We start from the raw sequence: 16,037 nt of genomic DNA, 5'->3' as shown, positions 1-16,037 counted from the left end.
AAGGTATGAAGATGTCTCCTACATAACTTGAGCATGACTTGGGAGCTACTGGTATTAAAGGCCACAGAACAGAATAACACAACCCCGAGTGTGAGCATAGACTGAGAAAAGCACCAAGACTCAGACCCTTCATAGACACTCTATCCTTCATAGAGACAGAAAGCATTGAGGAAGACCATGGAGAAGAGCAGTGACGAAGAAGAAAACTAGGACTTTATCAACAGCCAGAGAGGAAAGGCTGAAATAATGACCAGGTATTAGCAGCTGCATCCTAAGCAAGTGGAGTTTCCAAAAAGATGAAACGTAAGAGTAGATCAAAGAACCTGGCCCAACAGCCATGCTGGGAAATAAGAGTAGGTACAGTGGCCATCAGGGAACCAGTGGAGACTGGGAACACAGACCGTTATGTTAAAAAATATTGCTGCAAAGAAAAGATGAGCAATGGGAAGGTCGGTGGAAGAGAGTGCAAAATGGAAAAAAGTTTAAAAGTGTGGGTATCACAGCCCTTTAGAAAGTGAACAGAATGAGCTAATGGAGGCAGATTGCTGCTATAGGAACAGTAGAGAATAAGTACAAAAATAACTGCAAACCAAACATCCTGGAACTACCGAGCAGGGGTGGTATCCGCATCCCAGATAGAGGACTCAACTGTACACAGGAACACAGCTTACAAACCTACCAAAAAAGCAGACTGGATGGGTTTGAACGTGGGTGATTTGAGAGACTTGCTAGGTGGTGACGAGGGCTTCTAAGGACTCATATTTCTGCAGTGAACCAGAAGTGAGCTGATGGTGAGGGGGAGGGAAGTGTTTGGAGGATTAAGGAGAGTGTAAAGCCATTTTTTCTCTCAGTGAAGGCTGCTGGACACAGTCAATTTGAAAGTTTCTCGAATACTCATTATTCGTTTATCCAATTCAGGGGAATTATTTCAGCAATAATGGACGGATAAAGATAAGAACTTGACAAAATCACACAAAAGGCACAGACTTCCAATAAACACTTTTTACACACTATACATGTCTTACCCTTTATGTCAAAAGTACCAGTGAGCTTAATTGTTTCTGCCATAGATTATTGCTAAGACAGGAAGTGGCAGGCATGGCCCAATATCCCCAATTAGTAAGAAGGCTCTGTCAACATTTTCCTTTCGACTTCTCCTTAAGAGTTTCTTAACTGGGGAAAATATATGAGATGAAAACTGATCTCTAGCACTCTATTACCCTCCATCACCTTCCATCACCACCCACGTGACAAGGCGGCTCTCAGGTTAAAAAGCCAAAAAGGTGGGATCAAGACATTGTGGGATGCCTCCCAAACAGATCAAGCCAATCAACTGTCTCACCCATTCAGAGGGCCTGATCCAGTTGGTGACCCCTCAGCCATTGGTTCATAGTTCATGTGTTTCCATTCGTTTGGCTATTTGTCCCTGTGCTTTATCCAACCATGGTCTCAACAATTCTTGCTCATATAAACCCTCCTCTTTCTCACCAATTGGACTCCCGGAGCTCCACCCGGGGCCTAGCCGTGGATCTCTGCATCCAGATCCCTCAGTCATTGGATGGGGTTTCTAGCACGACAATTGGGGTGTTTGGCCATCCCATCACCAAAGTAGGTCAGTTCAGGCTGTCTCTCGACCATTACCAGCAGTCTATTGTGGGAGTATCTTTGTGGACTTCTGTGGGCCTCTCTAGCACTTTGCTTCTTCCTATTCTCATGCAGTGGGACTGGGTCCTGTGCTCATTGCATGAGTTGGCTGTTTGAAACCTGGGGCTTATGCAGGGTTGCTTGGCTCAGCCTGGGAGGAGGGGACTGGACCTGCCTGGACTGAGTCTACCAGGTTGATCTCAGTCCTCGGGGGAGGCTTTGCCCTGGAGGAGGTGGGAATGGGGGGTGGGCTGGGGGGAAGGGGAGGGGGGCGGGAGGGGGGAGAACAAGGGAATCCGTGGCTGATATGTAGACCTGAATTGTATTGTAAAATAAAATAAAGAAAAAAAAAGACATTGTGGGAATCAAAATAAATATATTAACAGATCAAAGCAGAGTACGTATTCTTAGATATTAACAGCATGGTTACTTTAAGCAGTATGGAATTTTCCAAAACTTCTACCACTCAGCACACATAAACCATATTAAAAATTATATTATAATGTCATTTATAGGAAAGCTGTATATAACTAAAGAACATCTTGCTAAATGAAATAAATAAGACTCTGAATACAAATATCACGTTTTCTCTTATATCTCATAAATGTGATCTTGACTTAAATTTTATACACACGGGCATATGTATATAAAAATACAAAGCAAATATAAAGAGGATGTGGTCTAAATGGAGGGAGAGAAGGACTAAGGGAATATAACAGAAGACAAACTACTGCATTTCCTTCTGTCATATGCACAATATAGATTTCATAGACACAGATACATACATGTGTACGTGAGACAGCGACATGAACGCACAAAGGGAGATTGTTTGGGAATGGGAAGAGACCGACCACCAAGGAGGGAGGGAAGACAGAGGAAGGTAGGGGGCTCAATGGGAGCAAAGTACAATGACATAGATGTATGAAAAGATAATGAAACCCCATTATTTTGTACACTAAAACAGTAAAAAAAAAAAAAAAGTACCCTTTTAACATACAGATATGAAAAAGCAGCCCCACAAAAGGTCTACAACCATCAAGTAATCAAAAATTCTTATTGCCTAGGAAGTTAATGAATGGTTCCCAAACACACAAAGCCGACTGGAGTATGGCTGAGTGGCCCACACACAGGCAAAATAAGGCCTCAAACTCTTCCCAGACTAGTCCTTCTTTATGGACACAGAATGCAAAGCATAAAAGAATCTGACTGTACACCCATTCTCTTCTCTAGACTCTTGACTACAGGTAGCCAGGGATGCTAACTACCATCCCCTATGGTTACTGTACTTAAGGGTCTCAGACTTCCGACCGAGAAGCACCCTTCAGAGCTCAGCACTGCTTACTCTACCATCTCAGGCCACTTCCTTGGACACTTCAGTAGTCATTTCTAAATCACATGTTAGATGTTCCGAAGAAGGTAAGAGCAGTTCATTGGAAATAAACTCAATAGCCACTTTACTCATAATTCATTTGTAATAAATACTGTGAGTGGGAGAAATGGATTTTGTAGCAATGAAAATTGGATCAATAGACCATCAAACTGTCCAGGAAAGTTATAAGAGCTTTTAGGGCTCAACTGCAAAAAACGATGCAGCTCCCAAAACATGCAGAATATCCAGTCCACTAAATAGCCAACAGTGTCTGGCTGGCTCTTTCACACTTTAACTGAGACTATTGTATTCCTATAACTCAGTCCTTAGATGAATCTTCCCTACCGGAGCACACTTTTTGGGTGGTCTTGTCAAGTCTCATGCTTTGAAGATTCATCTACACACTGATGTCTCACAAATACATATCTTCAGCCAGAACCTTTCACAAAACTCCAGACCTGCAACACCTTCATCTGGATTTCTAACATGCATTTCATTGCACACATCCAAAATGAGCCTTTATAATAGTGTCCCCTCCGTCCCACCCCATAAGCTGCCAGCTCTTCTTGCATTCTTCACTCCTGCTGAACAGCAATCCCATTCTTCCATACCTCAGTCCCAAGACTTTGCTGTCAGCTTCAACCCTTCTCTTTCTTCCGTACTCAAGTCCATTCTGTCAGCAGATCCTGCTAGATCTGTGATCACACTGTATCTAGAATCCCACTGTTTCTTGACCACCTTCAATGTCACCGCCCTGGTCCATGCTATGGTCATTCTCATTGTGGCACCGGGTTCCTGCCTAGATTGCCATTTTCTTCCTTTCTTCCCCAACTATTAATGAAAGTGGCCAGATCGGGTATATCAGGAGCCAGATCATTTCATCCCTGTACTCAAAACTCTCTATTGGCTGCCATTTCGTAAGGTGAATTCAAGACAGTTATGAAAACTCCTGAGTCCTAGCAACATTCATAGGCCATAAACTCCATGCCCTGATCTCCTTCCATTTTCTCCCGGTCTTCACTTGAGCAACCATTCCAGCCTCCACATCCTCATCCATATGCCTGAGGCCTGCTCAGCTCAGGTCCTTCTGTCATAGCTGCTGTTTCTCTCAAAAAGAAGTTGTGCAGGGTCCCCTTCCTCAGTCCTTCATTAGCTACTAAAAGTCACTCTCTCAGTAGAGAGACTGTCTCTACTCATATGAGTCAAGATATCTACTCCCTCTCCTCCCAAACACTTCCCATTCCTCTCTCTGCCTTGGTTGTTGTTCCTTGTACTTCTCAAACATACCACACAGACCTCTAATCTTCATTATCTACCTCTCCACACCAATATAAGCTCCCTATAGGTGAACTGGTCATCTAATGTGCTCAGTGTTGGGTGCCCTATGCCTTGAAGCATGCCTGAGAAGAAAGGTTAATAGCTGCAGAATAAATGAAAGGCAATTCTGACTTCTAGCCTTCTCCTTCCCCTTCTTTTCGTTTATATTTTTAACCTTTTTCCATTCTATGTGTCTGTGTACATGTGTGTATGGGTTTGTTTTCGTGTATATGGGCATATAGGGGTATGCGTAAGCATACGGAGCTAGACGGTGAAGTTGGGAATCACCCTTGGTTGCTCATCCACATAATCCAATCAACTCTCTCCCTCAGTTGGGTCTTTCAATAAAATCCAGAGTTTGCCAATTTGGCTAGTCTCAGTAGCCAACTTACTCTGGTAGTTCCCTATCTCTGCCTCCTGGGGTGGAATAATAGGTGGGCTACCACACCTATCTCTTCGGCTCATAACTCTAGTCCTCATGCTTCTACAGAAAGTGCTTAACCACTGAGCCATCTACGCAGCCCTCCTCTGTCTTTAAGAAGTCAGTCAGTCAGTCACATCCCACCTGGCCACAAACGTAAGCAAAAGGCCTGGATATGGCCACTGTCAGTAAAGTCCTTCCCTAACAAGAGCAATTGATAAAAAGGATATATGCACGATCCACATGAGAAAACAAATGTTTTTGTTAGAAGACTTGTATTTAAATGTGTAAAAATCCACATCCTCCCAGTCAGTAGTGGTTGTTCCCTACCAGGCTGGAAGGAGTGTCTCAGGACCATCATACCAGGGAAGGGTGAGGTCAGAACCAAAAGCTAAACAAAACCTGGAGAGAAAATGTGTGGAGAGAGGGATAGCTGAGGCCCTAGTCTCAGTCTTCCAAGTCCTGCAGCCCCTCTAAGAATTCTACCCCAGTTAAGAAAACCACTGCATCCCACTGCAGGCTTAAATTACTTTGGAGTGCGTTCCTATCCACTGCAGAGCCCAGCTACAATAGTGGATCTGACAGATGAGCTGAGGAACACCAGGTTACATAAAACTAAATAAGCTTCTGCACCAGGGCCGTGCTTAGAGCCTTTAATAAGCCTGTATGCCTCAGAGTGCTTCATCTCCCACCAGAAGATGAGGCACACTATGGTATGAGATCTGATGAAAAAATGTTGCTCTGGATAGAAATGCTTTCCTGTTTCATCTAACCCCACTCTCTTAGTCAAACTGTATAGGTGCCTACAATGCTCGGGGTCTAACTGCAGGCACTAGGGAGAACAGACAGATTCCACACTCCTGAAATTCACAGTGCAGTGGAGAAGCTAATTCAGAAATAGCTGTACTGAAAGAAGAAACATAAATAACCTGAAAGTTACATTGTACACTGGGAGGTCAGAAAACACAGTAATCACACCCAGTAACAAGGTTCGAGGAGGGTGCCTCTCTGAGTCAAAGTTGAAAAATCTACCCCATAATATTGGCTTATCAAACAATGATTCAGAAGTTATCTTTTTAAGGGGTGCAACAGTATCTGATAAAGGAAAATATAATGGCTGAAATATGAAAGCTGATTCTGGGCTTATACAATAAACTTTGAACAATCATAAAATACTAAGAGAAAATTGTACAGATTAAACAGCAAGGCATCACAAAAGGCAATAAAAGACCGTGAGAATAAGAACAAAATACAAGGCTTATAAACCAGACTGAAAGTCTTCCAATAAAATCATCTGGATTGAATTCCAAAGATAAAGTCTGACACATTCCTTCCTTATAGATCATTAGCTGCTTCTCCTAGGGAATGCCCTGGCTGGACTGTATGCAGGGTCAAATACAAGAACACACACAGTGCAGAGAAATCCCTTTAGCCAACCTTGATTTCAGAGAAACAGATTCCAAACAGCTGCCTTTGGAGCTACAATCACCAAAATATACTTTGGCTAGCTCAGCAATTTTGCGACTTCTTTTTTCTTTCTTTCTTTTTTTTTTTTTTTCTTTTTGGCTTCTTTACCAGATTTTAATATAAGCAGTGCATCCAGATGTGTGCATACTTTGAGTTGCTTTTTAGTGTTTTCTCCCCTCCACAGTGAGATCTTGCCCTAATTTCTTAGACCTCTACAACTTGCCCTCTGCTACGAATGCTTACTCTTACAGTTTCTCAAGCATCCGTCCTTTCACAGTGATTTCTATGAATCTGGTGAGCATGGCACAGGTAGGTCAAGAAACTAGAAATTCTGAATGGATAAAGCAGAATAAAGTGTAAAAGTGGTGAGATGACAGTTTTGCTCCGAAATGGGAAAGCTGTTCATCCACAAAGAACAGTACCCCACAGCTCACTGAAACAATCAAATCTTTCATTCCCCACTTAGATCTTAGGTTCCCCTACCCCCTAGAAGGAAAAGTCATTTGAATAGTTAAGGTTTCACAGATGGGACCCATCATAATATAGCCCCTAATTAATCTTCATTAGTATAAAACCACTGATGAACAGCAGGCCCTTGTACCTCCTTGGCTGCATACTCACACCTAGCAGAATCACCTTTGAGTAGACCCAACCTACCACAGCCCTCGGAAAGTGGCAGGTATTAAAAACTTTCTTTCTCTCCCCCATAATTATTGCATTATAATAATTACATCCAGTAAAGTATGGTTTCTCAACTCACCCCTCCTCATGTCTACATACTGAAACTATCCTGGCTACCTAAGCAAAGGTATTGCTCTTGGACTTGCTATTCATGTTTCTCTCTGTGTCCTTGCTTTCTTGATTTCCGATTATTGTCTTGTTTTCTTTTGGGAATTTCTAGCTGCTATTCTTCCCCAATTGATACGAAGTCATCTATCAAGTTCAATGTCATTGTGCATTATCCTGGCTCCAGATCCTTCCCTGTAGATGATTTCTGTGTAGGGTCAGATAGTTACCATGTCTGCTGATGTGCTTCTGATTTTCTCCACTTGCCATACTATCATGGCATACTTGTCAGAAGTACCTCCTTTCAATCTCAAAAGAAAAAATATAATCCCCATGCATTTGAACCTCACTGGGATTTTCTTAAGGAAAGCCTGACATACTATGTTACATTATAATGGCCTGTTATAGAAATTTAACACTTAAGGAATACCAAAGCATGGGGGGAAAGCCTAGGGAAAATATCCATTTGTGAACTATTGTGTTCTCTGAGACTGCATCTACTCACTCTATGCAAAAATATTGTTATAACAAAACACTTTACTGTCTAATCATTTTACTGTGTTCTGCCTCTGCCCGTTACCTTCTCTATGCCTACAGAGAAGCAGCCAGATAAAAGCTTGACAAATACAATGTTTTTTTTTTTTAATGAGAGCTTCATGGTGCCCTGCAGACAATGGGCCTATTAGCTGCTTTCTCTAACAGCAATGCAACATTACTGAGAAGACGACTCGACATGTTCATCTACCTGACTAATGAGTAGACTCTGTGTCATGGCTATGAACCTATGGATTCTCATAATTAGATTCTATATGACTGTTGGCTGTCGGGAGCTAGCAGTTGTATACTTGGTTCACTACATAGAGACACAGCTTCCACTCAGTATGATTCCAAACTAAATATTTGCAAGGCCCATTTCAACCTACATGTCAACCAACAGCAAAATAAATAATACCTGAAAGGAGATAGTGTCATCCATAATAGCAAATTCTCTTCACAGTGATATTTAGTCAGAAATTACCAGGCTTATTAGTGAACCAGATCAACTGACTGGTATATAAGAGAAACAAACAGAAATTAGCCACAGCCTTAAAGCAGAGCTACCCAGCAAAGCTATTAGACACAAGTTTCCTAAAGACTTTATTACATCTTAAAATATTGATTATAAGATGTAGGATTTTAGCACAATGTATTGTAAAGGCAAAATCATTGTCTTAGAGATTAAAATGTATCACTGGATTGTTAAATACAATATTACTTATAATCTACATGCATAGCACATTCAAATGTAGAATGTAGCCAAACCTGTGCATTCACTATAACTCATGGCCTTAATGACAAGCCTTATAAAAGAAAGGCTAAGATTTAAAAATCTATGTGTATACATCAAGAAGAGTAAAACAATACATGAGGGTTTAGCTCAATGAGAGGGCACATGCCTAGTGTGCACAAGGCCTTGGACGTGACCCCTGCCCATACTGGCATACAACTAATAAATGAAACAAAAAAATAGTATATGAACTCTAGAGAAGGTCAAAGGAAGTAAATACTAATTAAAAATCAATAAAATGGAAAACAAGCAAGTATATAAATCCTATCGATTGTATTTTATGACTTGACAGGTGTTATCTTAGCTCATTTGTCTAAGGAGCTTTTTCTTGAGAGTTCATAAAATCTAAACTGTTTACCATTGCTTATAATGTTACTGGTATTTATCAACTGTGATGTGATCTGAGGTTTCCAAAATACACAAAGTTTGAGAGCACATAAAGTCACTTAGTCAAGACGCCAGAAGGCTGTGTGGTTCTACTTTTACTTTTTAAAACACTTTTCAACTTCTGTCTTTCCATTTTTAAGAAATACAACTTCAAAATAAAAACAATTGCCTGAAGGTGAAAAATTGATTTTATAATTTTTTCTTTCCAAATTTAGAGATCTCACCACCATTAATGCAAATGAGCCTTCAAAGCAAGATGTTTACAAATGGCTATCCAGCTAAATATAACGTTAAGTGGGTCTAATTTCCTAAACAGGATGAAATTTCAAGCAATGACCTCATTTAAGAATTGAAATCTCTAAGCCACATTTTGTGTCTGGTATTATATAAAATATAATACTGTTAAACAGGCATTTAGCTTTTAGTAATTTTAAGGCATGTTCATGTATGCTACTTTAATTGACTTCTTAGAGCTAACTTATGAAAAAAATGTATTCTATCATTTTGAAGATGAGGAAAACTGAGGTCCAAAAGATGTAAGGATTTCCACTAAACTCAGTAAACTAAGTGGCTAGGCCAGGACTTGAACACAGAGCATCTGTCCAGGTCACTGCATGGTGAAATTTTTTTTCTTTTCTTTTTTTTTTTTGTTTTTTGTCTTTTGTTTTTTCAAGACAGGGTTTCCCTGTGTAGCTTTGCGCCTTTCCTGGAACTCACTTTGTAGACCAGGCTGGCCTCGAACTCACAGAGATCCGCCTGCCTCTGCCTCCCGAGTGCTGGGATTAAAGGCTTATATGTTCCACAAATACATTTGAATACCTCAATTTTAGAAGCTCTTGACCTAAAAGTCTCTGAGCCTTTCACATAGCAAACCAGAGTTAAAACATCTGCACGAATAACCTTTAAAAAATCATGATGAGCACATTTAAAAAAATATTAATAGTATTTAACTGCATAAAATAAACAGCTGAGAGAGAGAGAGAGAAGCTGGGATGGAGAAAGCCAAAATACAGAGACTAGTACTCAGAAAGGGCTTAAAGAAAAAGAAGAACTGGCAAACTCCAGGTGCTGAGTTGGGGCATTTTTTTTCAAAGTTCCTTCCCTTCATTGAATGTCATAAACCCCACAAATTGTTAATACAGGTTCCCCATTCCATGTCTCAAGGATGGACTTGAAACATACATTATCTTGTGTGGTAGGAGATTCCCACCGCCTGCCTGCCCAGCCTTCTCCTTAAATGCTGCAGTTCCAATTACACCTCCTCACTCTAGCTTGGCACTATGGGAAGGGTAAGTCTGGTCCTGATTTCCTCAATCTCCCTGCACATTCCCTAGTCTGTCCGCTGTAATTGTATTTGGCACAAGGCATCCCTGACACACTGGCTGACTCTTATTAGACCACAAGTACACTAAAGAAGGTAAAGTATCTCTTAAAAAAAATCATGTATTATTCAACTTTGTTTCCCTGGTGCCTTGCAGTCCGAGTCCAGCAGTAAGTGCTCAGGAAACATTTAACATAAATTCTCAGGCTAATTAACTAATCCTACATGACTAATCCTAGGTTATAGCACCAGAATCCTTTGCAGAGGCAAGTGTGAAATGGAGAGCCCCAGAGAAGGTGTTCTCTGGGGTGCTAGCAAATTGCACAAAGGTAGGTCTTCAGTAATACAGTGAAAGTTTTTGCTGTTCCAGATCAGGCAACCATTCATTGCCAACCAACACTACCCAATGTCTTTCTTTAATTCCTGTAGAAGTACTTGACAGTGATAACCTGTGCTGGAGTTTTTTCTGCAAGCTTTTTGAAAGCTCCCCTGCCTTTGGAGCTTAGCTACACAATGATTTCCTTCCTCACCTAAGATTTAAATATCATATTAATAAGATGGGGATGTACCTTTGTTCTCCAAAGACACAGAGAACTTGAATGATTATTTTTGTATTAGTGATGGTAATAACTGACAATGATTACTAATATTCTTTCTTATCAGTGACCACTGGCTATGGACTGCGCCAGGAGTGCTTCATGCGTCGTTCTCACATTTTTGTAAACCAGCTACCATTTCTGGCTCCATTTGCCCATGAAGAAAGTGAGGTGTGGGGATTACAATAACTTGAGTGGGATCAAGAAAAGAGAAAAGGCTACACCAAGCGCCAGGTCAAAGGCCAGCTGTCCACCATCTTTGTAATCAGACACAGCTGTCGGCAAATCTGGGCCCTCCCCCACACAAGGCATGAGACCCTGGACAAACTGCTTCATTTCTTTAAGCTTAGTTTCCTCATCTGGAAAATGGGGATCACAAAAGACTAGCTCATAGAGCTGTTAAGAGGAGTAAAGGAGGTAATAATTGAAGGCTCATACTCAATCAACATATTGAGTGAAGAAACGTAGCAACTCTGAATCAAGGTCTCCTCGGCGGTGCCTGGAGAGTGAAAACATTACGGAGAAAACACAAGGAAGACCAGGTGGAGTACCGAGGTAGAGAAGATTAAAAAAAAAAAAAAAAAAAAAAAAAAGCAGAAAGAGCCTTGGATGGAGCACAGCATAGGAACTGGGGCTCTTCAAAAGCCTATTACTCCTCAATGGTGAAGGCAAACACCGCAGCAACGTTGGTGATTCACCGATACTTCAGTGAAGATCTGACCGGCACTCAACATACCTGCGCCCTTATTTAACCTACAGAGCAGTCGCTAATAAAACCAGAGTTAGCGACTCCATCTGCAGACAACCCTGTGAGTCACATATTATGCTACAGTGGAGAAGCTTCCAGGATTGTACCAGAGCTAGCAAAATAGATATTCAATAAATGGTGACTTTGTAACTGTAACATAGTCTTAATATAACCCTCAAAAACCCAGAAAGAGGTGATGGACAAAATAAAGCTTTTCTTTCCCAAAGGAATAAACTACTGCTCACACACCTCCACTTTAAATGCAAATATAACCTTCCAGATTTTGAAGGGAAAACTCTTCCCTCAGTTTGGAGCTCAGGCTTAAAGATGTGTAACTACAGTTTGGAAACTCCCCAGGGGAGTTAATCATGCCAGATGTATAGACTCATGAGCTTTGACTTCAAGAATATTGCAGAGAGATTCACCCATGATGAGGCTACCACATCCGATAGACCAAAGGCTGAGTTGAGCGTGGATGGTTCAATGCAACTACTGTATGAAATAAATATAATTCCTCATGATGACTGCACCGTTGTATTTATCTGAATTCCCCTCAGAACGGCACACTTGTCCTTGAACAACTGTGCTCAGCAAAGCAAAGGGGGAAAAAATCCTTTATTTCTAATTCTGGATCTACCTATTAATATCTAAAAGGCAGCATTTGTTAACAGTCTTCCCGCTTCCACCCCAAAAGAAAGATTTTAAACATAGGGTTCCTCTCATTGCCCGGCAACCTCTAGCTGCCATGAAGGAAAGAAGGTTGCACAGGGAACAACCAGATGAAGTCAAAACAAACAAACACAATTAGCATTGTGGGGTTAGTGACTTCAAGAGGAAATTACAGTTTCAGGAGAAATGTTTTACATATATTTTCTGCACACACCCCAGCCAGGGTAACTAATCAAACGCTCAGACTACTCTGTCAGAAACAAGAAGTTCCAGGCCTAAGAGGTGGGAGGGGGAATCATCAGAGGTAACATAGGCAACCAAGAGCTGAAAATTAACGGCTCAGGAAAACAAACACCCATGCAGAATGCTTTTCTTGTGAAGAAACTGAAAACCACTGTCCCAAACATCACCTAACCTTGGCCGACCCCCAGTGTGGCCCACTAATATAACAAAGCTCAGCCCTGGGCCCCATATAAACCTGAGAGCTGATGCTTCAGACCTCACAGCTACTATTTGACTTCTCTTCACTTGGAGTCCCCTTACTCAGAATAGGAAGTAGCAGCAGTTTATAATTTGGGGTCCCTGTCAAGGTTGTAGGGAGTTCATGGGTACCTTAAGTTACATGCAATTACTTAGCGTTCATCTCATTGCACATTTTTAACTAAAGGGACTCATAGTTTTTTCATGAATTCAAATTGATCCATGACATATAAAAAGCTTAAATATCAAAGCATTATATAGTCTTCCAATTGAAAATATGGTCAATGAAAACAAAAACTGTTCCTCTCTGAGGATGAGAGCTGTATAGACTTCAAATGTAAGAGTTTTGTACCTCAAGGAATGAGAAATAAGTGTTTTTTAAGCACTAGGGGATGGGAGCAACAGAACACTGTGGCCAGGAAAACCTGCCTCTGTCCTCTAGATGTGTCCATGGCAAGAGCATCTTTCCCAGCTAACTCCTACTCAGAAGATTCTGGAAGGGACATAGAAGAGTCATTACTGGCTCTCCTGTAACCCAGAGAAACTAAAGATACCTTCTTCAATGTCACACTCCTAGAAGAGCAGATATTCTCTCTTGAGCCCACCTCCATTCTTTTCCCACTGAGAGAGGAAACAGCTGAAATGAAAACCTATTAAAGCGCTTTTTAAAAGAAGTCAAAATGGTTAAATGTAGAAGTAATTCCAGTCATCAAATGGCATGAGGCAACAAAAGTCAGCTGTAGGGCTGACAAGTCCACCTAACTCCTAAAATGTATGTAAATGGATACTCTAATACCTAAAGATTCGGGTTTAAACAAGAACTTGTTCAAAATCCGCGGGGATGGGGGGTAGCAGGAGAAAGTGTACTCTCTCTTGACTTCCAAATGACTACTATCAATTCTCTGAGAACTCAATACGACCCTCTGTGAAGCGCTGAAGCCAGGTCCTTCCAGGGCTCGGATGTACAAGCGACCATATGGCCCTAGAACAGCACTTCAAACAGGCAGCTGTATGGCTATAATTAAATCTGTAGTAGTCATGCTATTATTTATTCAGCAGGTTTTTTTTCATGTACTCTTCACCAAGGTCTCCAAGAACATGTACCAAATTAGAACAATAGAGAATAGTGACAAAGTGAAAAGGAGGAACTGAGGGAAGAGTATGTTCCTGACAACCAGGAAGTTTCCCTGAGAGCTTCTTATTCTTCTGCACTTGGAGCTAAAGCCATCAGAGGTGACAGTCCCTTGAGTCTATGAACACTGAGTCTGTGAGTCCCCTCCATTCCTTTGTTCCAGGGCATATTCCAACCCCAAATTCTGCCTCTCATTTTGTGTGTGTGCGTGCGCGCGTGCATGCGTGCGTGCGTGCGTGCGTGTGTGTGTGTGTTCATGTGTGTGAGAGTTGAGCTCAGAGGTCAATGTTAGGCATTGGTCTTCACCTTCCACGTTGTCGGAGACAGGCTGCTTGTCACTGTATACCCTAGACTAGCTGGCCTGCAAGCTTCCAGGCATTCCCTAGTCCCTGGCTCCCATGTCACCACAGGAGCACGGGGATTACAGACATCTATTATCAAGCCCATCTTTACATGGGTCCTCGAGATTCAAACCCAGGTCCTCATGTTTGCATGGCCAATGCTGTGCCCACTGAGTCATCTCCCCACCCCAGCTTCTCATCTTTTCAGCCATGTGCCCTTCATCAAAACAGAAACTCTTTTTAAAGAGTGCAAAGACTGCCTGGTCCAATTTGTGTGTCTTCTCGAACATTCTATAGAAAGAAAAAGGCATTCAACTCAGGAATGAGTGTACACGTCCCCTCTGCCCCCACAGTCTCCAACAATTTCTACTCCCTTCTCTGGTTATCCAACACAACATTACTAACTGATTGGTTTCTAAGTCTACAATGTGAACCGCTGAAAGCAAGGATGGGACCCAGGCCATTTTTGTTGTGTTTGTTCCTAATACAGTGAATGTAAGAGTTCACCAGGTTAAAAACCTCTGACAGTCACATGCCCTGAGCAGAAGAACTCTCTGGGTGTCTCATTACTGTTGAGTGCTCAGAAAAGAAAATGTGATATATCAATGTATTTGACCTCTTCGATTGGACATGTATAGTGATGATTTAGACTACAAGTTGTCACATATTTTCTGTGACGGAGGCTTTTCAGATGACAGAAAAACTCAGCTACGCATTCAAATGTTTAACACCATCATAATGGTAACTGTTCTTAGTCCGTCAGGCAGGTTAAGACAGGCTACTGGCTAACTCTGGTCCAAGACCATAGTTTGCTTGCTTTCTGCAATTTTGAAACCCACTGCTAAACATAAACGTTAAAGTTTAGGCCTTAAATCTCCTTCAAAGACCCACATGTTAAAAGCTTAGTTCCCAGTCTGTGGTGCTGCTGGGACAGAGAGCCAGTAAAAAAAGTGGAAGGTAGTAGGAGATCTTCAAATTCTCAGAGGAATTCTTTAGGGAGCTCTTTTACATCACATCCTTTACTTCCCAGACAAATGGTCAACAGCTTTGTGTCGCTGTGATAATGCTGACACATCCTGAATCTAAAAGCGATGGGGTCAATGAATCAGGGGCTGAAACCTGCGAGCCAAAAGAAATCATTTCTCTTTACAGCCAATTCTCTCTGATATATATTACAGTAACAGAAGGCTGATATGAAAATATTCAATCAAAACTTCTATATTAGGTGTCATTATAGAAAAGCATATTGGGTAATGAGATCTTGTAATAACAGGTACTAGGCTGGGGATTCAGAGACCTTTCCCGAAAGAGATAACATTTACAGAGAAATAGAGAGTGAGTATAAACTGCCTCTGGGGAATAGCATTGTAGCTGAAAGAAAAAGCACGTGCAAATGCCCAGGCAAGAATGTGAGCGGCATGGTATGAGAGCAGGAAGACGTCCCTGTGGCTGTAATAACTCATCAAGAATGAGAACCTTGCATGACCATGGGAGAGAGACTCCAGGTGGGCTATGCAGGACTCCGAATGTCACTCTGGGCTTCCCTGCGAAGATAACACACTGTCATCAGTGAGCAATGTGTCTGCACACTCCTTGAGTAGACAAGCCTGCTGCGCGTGTGCAGTCTATCCTCAGGCATCTTTGTCAGCTTCCTGTGTGTTGTAGTTTAAATATCATAGCTGTTTATATGAATGTAAATATAATTCCCAACGTACTGCCATAGGTTGGCAGTACTAGTGTCCTGCTAGTATTGAGAAGGCAGGGAAAGAGAACATGCCATGAGTACGAATCTTGCCTATCCGGATGTATAGAACAATTTAATGCAGAATCATACTAGACTGTGCTCTATTCCAATAAAAACAGAAACCACACTAATGCTCTATTTTGCTACTTTCTCTTGAACCACTCAAAGAATACAATATCTCATTCTTGCTCCATCTTATGCACGCCATTTTCCTACTTAGTTCATTCCACTTCTGCGCTTTCAAGAAAGCAGGGGAGGAGTTGGAGAAACAGTAGCTGGTGTTTGCTT

The 16,037-nt window shown here is 41.5% G+C and overlaps 1 protein-coding gene across 3 annotated transcripts in view; it reads right to left on the bottom strand.

The window, feature by feature from the left end:
• Positions 1-16,037, bottom strand: part of Slc4a4 (solute carrier family 4 member 4) — a 337,951-nt gene that overhangs the window by 116,070 nt on the left and 205,844 nt on the right. The window lies entirely within an intron of this gene.

This window comes from Peromyscus californicus, unplaced genomic scaffold, assembly GCF_007827085.1.
Source record: "Peromyscus californicus insignis strain IS unplaced genomic scaffold, ASM782708v3 Scaffold_13__1_contigs__length_99412109, whole genome shotgun sequence".
Taxonomy (NCBI): Eukaryota; Metazoa; Chordata; class Mammalia; order Rodentia; family Cricetidae; genus Peromyscus; species Peromyscus californicus.
The sequence above is the reverse complement of the archived record's forward strand: the minus strand, read 5'-3'. Positions and strand labels throughout refer to the sequence as shown.